This window comes from Vigna unguiculata, chromosome 4 (genome assembly GCF_004118075.2).
Source record: "Vigna unguiculata cultivar IT97K-499-35 chromosome 4, ASM411807v1, whole genome shotgun sequence".
NCBI classification, from domain to species: Eukaryota; Viridiplantae; Streptophyta; class Magnoliopsida; order Fabales; family Fabaceae; genus Vigna; species Vigna unguiculata.
Genome location: NC_040282.1, coordinates 4,531,560 through 4,542,118, shown reverse-complemented (window position 1 = coordinate 4,542,118; position 10,559 = coordinate 4,531,560).

The window sequence follows — 10,559 nt, the reverse complement described above, 5'->3', positions numbered from 1 at the left end:
AATATTTTTTAATTACTAATTAAAACTAAAAATAAATAATAAATAGAATGTTATTATTTAATATTAAATATATTACCTTAATTATTTATTTTAATATTTATCATTGTTAATAAAAACAAATGTTCAAAATCATTCAACCAATTTTAACTACTAAAATAAAACGTTACTAAAACTAAGACTTAGAAATTAAATAAGATGAAAAAAAAATTATGGCTAAATATGTTTTGGATTTCGAAGTTAAGCACCAAAAAAAGGAAGATGATGCTTAAATCAATATCTAAGAAAAACATTGACGAAACATTTCAAGAAACAAAAAGATTAGGTCATGTTTCATACCTGGTGTCAAGATTAATCTTGTGTTTGGATGAGGGATTTAAACTTTCAGTCTAGATCTACTCGGCTCGACCTAAGGCTCGGATCGACTTGACTCGACTTAGGGCTCGGATCGACTCGTGTCGACCTCTAGTCCGAACTGACTTGGCTTGACCTTCGACCTATTCTGACTCGGCTCAACCTTCGAATTGAGAGAATTCCTTAATTTTTGAGGGAATTTCATATTCTACTATTTTTGTTATTTAAAATACGTCCTTAAAATTCTTCAATTTCAATTTTCTTTTTAATTTCTTTATCCAAACTTGTCATTTTTCTTTAAAAAAACTTTAAATTCTTTAAATAAATAAATAAATAATTTTCTTAAATTGTCTCATCCAAACACGTCATAAATATATTAAACTATTAGATATTCAGATTGAGTCTCTCTGCATAGTTTGTAAAAACAAGTTAGAAATATGAGCTCGATAGAATTAAATTATTTTAAATCTAGTATTTTTGTTTGAAATTAAATGGATTTGGAATGGTCTAACTCAAATTACAGTAGCCATAAATCTTTTAAAATAATAATTATTCTTTTTAAAATTTGTAAATAATATTGTTTTATTAATAGTCGAAAGAAGAAGAGAGGGAGATGCAAGAGACATGCTATTTTTCTTTCAAATGTTTCTTTCTGTGATTTGTGAAAGATTAATGGTTTGGGCCAAGGCTAGGGTCTATTTAAATTGCATACATGAAGGAACTCATGAGTTAAACCATAACACGCAAAAATTGTGGCTGTCGTGTCACTAACATCAATTTGCATGTCTTAACATGCGTTATATATATATATATATATATATATATATATATATATATATATATATATATATATATATATATATATATATATATATATATATATATATATATATATATATATATATATATATATATATATATAAAGATGAAAGTAAAGCCCATTATTAGCCATATACATATTATTTACAAAGGAGTTCAAGATATTCCAGAAAAAGAAATACAAAGATCAACTACGGTGTAACCAACTATGGTGGACCCACACTTAAAAGAATTCAAACACTAATTGACGCTTTAACATGGCAGTTAATTTAATACATTCCTGTAGTATATTAAATTTGAAATTGTCAATACCTATTGTATGAAAAAAAAAATCAATGACGAACTAGCTCGTAACTAATATTATTTTACATGTCAATGTTTAGTGACCCAATTAAATATTAAATTTTATTTTTCAACTAAAAACAATAAACATTTAGCAACCATTAAATTTTTGGATCTTAATATAACATTTAACCATAAACCCTAACCCTAAGTCTTAAAACCGTAACCATTAAATCCCAAACTCTAAACACACTCATCTAATGCAATTTTAAAAATATTGAATTTAGCGACCAACACAATTCGGTCGCTAAATGATGTGTTCGCCATTTAGCGACCACTGCATATCGGTCACAAATTGCTACGTTAAAAACATTATATTCAGCGACCACCAAGTTTTTAATCGATAATTATTATGTAATAAATATTTAGCGACCACCACGTTTTTGGTCGCTAATTATAAAATTATACAAATTTAGCGACCACCATACTTTCGGTCACTGATTCATGCATTAAAAATATTTTAAGTAGCGACCAATGACTTTTCAGTTGCTAAAACGTATTTAGCGACCACCATGGTATCGGTCGCTAATGAAAAATTTATTCGGTCGCTAATGTGGTTGCTAAAAAGTCTACATTCATTTGTAGAAATATAGCCACCGATTTAGCAACTAAATTGTAGCAACTATATGTGAAGGTCGCTATTTCAGTCGCTGATTAAATTTATGTAAGTACAATAATATTTTGTCGCTATAGTGGTCGCAGATTGCAACAAAAATCATTCAGTGGCTAATTCGGTCGCTAATTTCGGTCGCTAAAACATTAAATTCTAGTAGTGTATTGGGATGGTTTAATTCCAAGTGGAAATTCTTGGGATGGTTTGATTCCAAGTGAAAATTCTTTGAATGGTTTAATTCCAAGTGGAAATTATTGAGATGGTCTGATTATGAGTGAAAATTCTTGGGATAGTTTGATTCCAAGCAAAAAATTTTGGGATGGTTTGATTCCAAGTGGAAATCTTGGGATCATTTGATTCCAAGTGGAAATTCTCAAGACCATTTGATTCCAAGTGATACTCTTCATGGTGGAGTTTGATGGTTGGTACAGGGCAATAAAGATGTGTTTATTTTAATCAGGATGGGGAATGTTGAGCTGATGAAAATAACATGTCTTGAAAAGTCCCACATCGCCTAGGATAACCTAGGGGATGGGTGTTAGTGACTATATAATGAACTCTAAGTCCATGATGTTCCTTGGCCCAAGTCAAACACACTTTGAGCTAGTTTTTGGTTTTTATTATTCTCTTGTAATAAAGTATTGTGAGGTGTAGCTAAATTCTTGCTCTGGAGGATGTGAGTGTACTTGGGGTCAAAGAGCATGAGAGAGTTGTTTATACGTTTCCTTGTGTTTATTTTATTTCTCTATCAATAAAGTGATTATTGGGGGGTTTTCCCAACAAGCTTCGTGGAGGAACCTTGCGACGTGTGTTTTATAGCGCGGTGCAATAAAGACTTGCAACATGAAATGAGACCAACAATGCCTCACGACTGGCGGAGGTTCACGTGAAACGATTCTTGATTGGCGAAAGCTCGTGGAGGTTCATAACTGGTGATAGTAGTGATTGCGAAAAAGTAGGGGGAAGAAAAATGAAAGTACATGGGGAAGAGGAAACAATCAAATTAAAGTTGAGGAAAAAAACACTTTTTTTTATGAAAGTATTGCACATTCAATGATGGTTCTCTATATAACTGTCATTGTTTCTCCATCTCGAGATATTTTTAACGATGGTTCTCGATATAACCATCGTTATTTCTTGCCTGTCCCATTTATGCTAATTTTTATGGTCCAATAGGGACTTAATCTTTCCAGCAAATGCACTAGTTCATTTATAGCACAATAAAGTCGTATACACAAGGATTTGGTTAGATAAAAGAATGACTTATGATCTATTCAAGTTTGTAATGAAACAAAGATATTGGTAGACAAATTTGAAAACAGACTTTACTTAATGATTAAAGTAATTGATGTTGATAAGGATGTTGAGATTGAACTTGGCTAATCTTATTCTATTGCACTAGTATTGACTCGCTATAAGTTATGTTCACTGCTTTAGTATTTCTGAAAGTTCTCTTTATTGTAATCCTAAATCCATTCTTAACATCTAGAATCTAAGATTATCAAACTCCGTGTGATCTCTTTAACCTCCTAATTGAATGACTCTTTGCATTAAAAACAAAACTTTTTGTTCAACTACAATCTTAGATTTATTCTTATCATCTAACAACTTTAATATTAGTTAAAAATTCAACTAAAAATTTAATTTCTACTTTAATTATTAAACGACTGATATAAAAAATAAAATATCACAACTTTAACACACATCTTTCTATCTTTATTACCATTATTACCATGTAATCACGTTGAAAATCATTATTGAAAACACAACTTGTAGTAGTATAATTCAATTTTTATCTTTTCTGTAACACCCCTCTTAATCAAGAGGGTCGTGTCAGGTCTGCAGCCCAATACACCCCAACCCCTCGCCCCAAGTGTCCCCCCACTTCGCAAGGCAGGTTGTGGCCAGTGGGTATTGAACTCCCAACCTGACCTTTTAACACCCTGGCGAACCAGAAGATGCTACCAGTTGTGCTGACTTTTTTGTAACACCCCTCTTAATCAAGAGGGCCGTGTCAGGTCTGCAGCCCAATACACCCCAACCCCTCGCCCCAAGTGTCCCCCCATTTCGCAAGGCAGGTTGTTGTCAGTGGATATCGAACCCCAAACCTGACCTTTAACATCCTCTCAACAAGAGTCTCTTGATTGCAGACCTGACACGGCCCTCTTGATTAAGAGGGGTGTTACATTTTCAAATCTTAAAATAATAAATTGACCTGTCTCTTCCTATTTTCTAAAATATATTTAGAAAATGAAGAACTAAAATGTCAAGATTATATATATATATATATATATATATATATATATTTACTTTAGTTTCTATTTTCCATTTAAATTCTTAAAAATCTCATCAGGCGGAGAGTTCCCGCTAATGGCTTATATGAATTAGTTCCACTGCAAAGTAAATAAAAAACTCAAATATATAGAAAATGCAATTAGGGTTGAATATCAATTTTTCATTTAAAGAAAATTGATGAATTGACTTTTATCTTAGTATTTGTAACTTATTTCATTGAATTTGAAATGGAATGAAATATATTAAATTTGATTTTTCTTCTATTGTAAACTGAATTACATATAAAATTATTATTTATCAAGACATTTAAAAATTAGTTTGATTGATTTAACAAAAGTAAACTTCATTTAATGTTTTTAATTTGTTGTCATAAGTTATTTATCCAATGATCTATTTAAACAAACTTTTATTCTAACTTATTTTTATAACGACTTATCTAAAACTATCTTCTGATAAATACTTTTTATAAGAGTTTTGAAAATAAAAAGAAAATGAACATTTTTATAAATTAAAATGATTTCGTACATTATTAAAAAATTATAAAATTCATATATGAGAAATTTTTATACATTAGCATATATGAATAAACAAAATTTTATAACTTATAAAAATAATTTTTTTTTCCACCTTCATATAAACTATAATTGTAACGTTTACCCAAAAAACATTATCTTCTCTTTTTTTTTTATAGTAAAAGTTCATGTAAAAAAATTGTCTAAAAGAACTAATATTAGTTTATACATACATTGAAATTATTCTTTATTAAACTCTTACCAGCCATTTTTTAAATTTATGTATAAGTTAATTTTATATTATGACAGAAGAAGCTAATTTTATTTTAATTTTTTTCTTTTTTTCTTTTTTGTTAAAGTAACTATAAATAATTTCCTCCTAATACTTCTTTAATCTGTTAAACAGTTTCATCAAACACTTTTAATTTAAGCAACTATAGGTTATTATTTTTGAACTCTTAATAGTTTATAAACTTTCATCATACTAGTTAATAGGTTAATTGTGTTGGACAAAGAGAGCAGAGTTATCCTTGAAAAACTAAAAGAAGATTTGATAGGCATTTGTGTAAGTTTGATGAAGCATGTGAATAAGAAATGAAGAAAAAATGCAGCAACGTATTTAAGAGATTGGGGCCATCTGAACTGACACACAAACTGATAGTGAAACCATTTGATGACAGCAGATACAACAATGAGCATTAATGGTTGCGTATCTGATGCATCCATTCACCAACACATGTGGCTATTGCAATGCATGCATGTGTGCCTGTGTCATGTAATAAACATTCAACAGACAAGGTACGAGTGATTAGTGAATTGTCTTCCTTAATTTTGATGAGTGTTATAGCAGGACTTGCATTTCGAGGAAAAACCAAAACATGTTGGTCACCATCTCTTGTTTCCCATATATCACATTTATTAAGGTCAAGTGGGAATCATGTGTGTTGATAGTTACGTATAAGGTTGCCACCAAACTCTACTTTCTCGCTTATTCAAATATCAGATTGGATAGACTAAAGTAGCATAGGTAAATTTATAGTATAAAAATGAATGCAAATCTCATCTTACTGGTTAGTTTTGTAAGATTGAGTTAAATTTAAAGTTTAGTTTTAGACGGTATCAAAGTGATCTGAAACTTATTCCATCGAGAAAGTATCTGAAACATATCCTAAAGACTTGAGCTTATTGTGTCATCCACTATCAAGAGATTTGTTGTTTGTTGGACGTATCGTACCTCCCGTGCTATCTTATCAAGAAACTTATTGTTTGTTGGACCTATCGTACCACCCATTAATATCTAGTCTCATGCTCGCGATGAAGTGTGTTGAAAATTTTACATCAATTAGAAACAAATATATTATATAAAATGGATGCAAACCTCACTTTAAAGCTAATTTTGTAGCCTTAAGTTATAATTAAAGTCAATTTCTTTAGACATCCTCTTGGGTTCAAGATTTAACTATCTCTTTTATTTTGTTTACGTAAAAGTAATGTAGTCAAATTTAAATTACTTTACATAATTTTCACTTGTTATATTCCAAACATGAATTTGAGAATTTCTTTTTTAACTTTAATATTATATATATATATATATATATATATATATATATATATATATAATTGAAGATTCTACATCAACTAGAAATAATACAAACTTATAATAAACAAATAGGTGTAAATCTCACCTTATAAACCACGTTTTGTAGGATTGAGTTAGAATTAAAATTTACATTTTAAGATGATATTAGAATCATCTTAAAGCATATCCTAAAGAGATTTGTTGTTTGTTGAACCTATTATGTTACTCGTTATCGAACCATCATTAATATTTAGTTTCACACTCGAGATATATATACTTTGTTGTGATAGAGTGTGGTGGACATCCTACGTACAAGGAAATGTCTAAATAGAAACCAATTTTAGAGGCAAAAAATAATTAGTCACTATAGTAAACAATTTATAAACCAATTTATAGAATAAAGATGATTGATATTTAAAATAGTCTCTATTATGAATAAAAAACTATAATTGATTTGTGAATTGGTCGATAAATTAGATACTAATATTAGCTACCAAGATTTTGATTATATAGAAATTGATTTCTAAATTGGTTTTTATTATGAATAAAAAATTATAATTGATTTGTGAATTGGTCACTAAAATTAGCTACCATGACCTTTGACAAATTAGAAATCAATTCCTTTGGTAGGCAAAATATTGATAGTTAATGTTAATGACTAATTTAGAGATCAATATTCACAAATCAATTATACTTTTTATTTATAATAGAAATTATTTTAGTTACCTTTAGTTATTAATAATTTTTAGTTTATAAATTGGTATCTTGGTTACTATAGTGACTAATTATTTTTTATTATTAAAATTGGTTGATATTTAGAGATTTTTTTGTAATGATAAAGTTTAAATAAAAAATTAAATATTGTTTTGATCAAAATTAAAATAATTAAACAATACTATTTTTTTTAATTTGTGTGAAATAAGTTGTTTTTTTTAATTTATATGGAGTAAGATGATTTTTTTATAATAACTAATTTAATAACACTTGTACAAAAATTACGGTAACATTTATATTTTAAGAATAAGTAATACGTGATTGATTTTACAATAACTATATTAAAAATATATTTTTGAATGATAACTTTTTTATTATTTAGCCGTGTGATACGAAGTAAACTTGGACTCTACTTTAAAACGTAGAGAAAAATTACTTTATGCATATAAATTATTTAAACTTAATTAGGTTTAAGGAGGAGTGATTGTGATTTTCATCTTTGCTAAGCAATGTGCTTCATGCTTTTATGGAAGTGCTAGTGGCAACTGTTGTATATAAAATAAAAGCTCTTCGATAAAGAGCTTATAATAATGTGACACGTGTTAACAGTATCATAGAAGATATTCCATAAATAAAGTGTAATTGCTTTCTTATTGATTGAAGATTAAAGCACACATGATTATGAGATCGGTCAACTCCATTATATATAATTAATCTTTTCATTATCGTTAATTATTGGTGAGATCTCTTGTTTCTTGCCCAACATCACCATCCACTCTTTTTCCAAAAGCATGTTTGGCATTCCTAATACCAACCATTAATTAAAAATATATTTTTACAAAAATAGTTTTAATTTTCTCTCAAAATAATAAGAATATAATTTTCAGACATTCTGTATCGATTAAAGATAAGATAAATTTACAATCTTTAAGTGACGGTAATACTTCTTTTGATTGAATTAAATTTAAAGTTAATTTCTAAAGAAATATAATATCAGAATCATTCCACTACTAAAACAATTCATATTTCTTGCCAATTTTGTTTTGAAATTTATTTTGTAAGAAATATTTATAAATTTTGTTATGAAAAAAAATTTGCAGGAAATTGCTACCAATTTTTTTGTAAAATATTTTGTATAAAACACTTTTTGCAACAAATTTTTTTAGAAAATACTTGCGAATTTTATAATTTTGTAAAAAATAATTACCTACAAAGGAATTACCTACCAATTAAAATTCATAGAAAAAATAGCATGAAAAAGCCTTTTCTTGCAAACTTTTTTAACAAATTTGCAAGAAAATTTCCATATAATATGAGAATTTTTAGTAGTATTCAAAATCTACCTTGATGTTTATTGAGACTATTGAGTTATCCAATATCAAATTGTTATCAGAACACTTATAGGAGTGAATATAAATCTTATCATATAAGTTGAATTTGTAAAATTAAGGTATACATAGAGTATTTTCCTTAAGATCAATATTTTATGTTTGTAGTAATATGTGATACAACATTTTTATCAATTTTGTTAATAATTAATTATCATCTAAGGAATTTTTTTTTTCTAAATCACATTTTTCTATCTATAATATTATAATTTGAAACATTGCTTAATCTTATTACATACTATTCAAACAAAAATTTTCAAAAATATGATGTAGATAATTTATTCATTTGACGTTTGTGTGAACTTATAATCAAATTGTAATAAAATATCTACAAAAGAATCTTTCCCAATCATGTGAGTGTTCTCTGTTATACCTATCATATTTTTGATTTACCACCGACAATTTTAGTTTTAATTTAATTTAAATATTCCTTAAGTAGTTTTAAAGTCTACTCAGCTTCCATCAAACCCTACAATCATATATGGTTGTTACGAAATGTCTCATAATATGACAAGTTTTTAAAATAGAAACTATTTGCTACGAAATGTACCTTATAATAATATAACTTTGGATAAAATAAAAAAATGTAAAAAAAAGAGTGCTATTTTGTTACAAAATGTCTGGTAATAAGAGATAGTAAAATTGATAATATTATCGTACATTGTTGATGCTTAAAATTTGTGAAACATTGAGAAATAGTACACATTAAAAATAGAAGGAAACTTTCTTTTCTTTATCATATTGGAAAAAAGTAGAATGCATCTTTTGACCTTACTTTCTATGGATAGTGACTGAACTTCATTTTTAAGTGGAACCACCTTTTTTCTTATAGAGAGTTAGAGCATAGCTAAAAGAATAATCATTAATATTTTTATATAACTTCATATATTTATATATTATTTCTCATTTGTGGTTTTTCTTTTCTTGTGGCTGTATATCTCAACTATCACACTAAGAGATAAGGTAGAATAAGCAAAGTTGTCTCAAATTAATAATATTATATATATATATATAATAATAATAATAATAATAATAAAATAATGTAACAGAATATAAAGGTAAATAACTTTACATTATATTTTTTAAAAATAAAATTACAAAAATGTTGATCCGAGAATTTTTTTTTTTTCAAATACGAATTTAAACAGAATGCAAACATAATTGATTGTGGACTATGTTTAATGTAATATAAACAGAAGGAGAAGAAATTAAATTAAATTAAATACATTGAAGTTTCATGTTATCTCATCTTAATATCTTTCCATTGAATTATATGAATTTTTAAATTAGCTATTGAATCAAAAGTTCTAATCATATATATTATATTTACAATTTTATATTAATTTTTGAATTATTTGATATATTGTTTATGCAAATAAAAGTAATGTATCATATATTTTTTTGAAATTATAGTAAAATATGTATTAGACTCTGTTATTTTTGTTTAATTTCAAAAAAAATTGACACAAATAATCATGATTATATAAAATTATTATTTAATAATTGGATTGACAGAACTTACATTTTTATCTAAATTTATTAATATATATATATATATATATATATATATATATATATATATATATATATAATAGAATTCATTCAGATTTTCTCATGAACAAATTCTCCGTTGGTCAACATCAATCTTTCAAATTTTTTGATGATGAGTCAAATTGTTTGCTAAACTAAATAATCATAAGTTTAAGGAATGTCCATTTATGAAAGGGACTTAAATAATCAAGTTAGCAAAAATGTATAAGAGAATATAACTTAAAGTGAGTTTTTGTTTTTTTTCCTTTCTAATGTTAAGGAAGGTTATTATATAAGCTTATATGGGATTACATTCTAGTTGGTTATAAATTAATTACTATTCTCATGTAATAGTAATTTTTTCGAGAAAAAAAAATCCTTTTTATCATTTTTAAACTTTCAAGATAACGGTTATT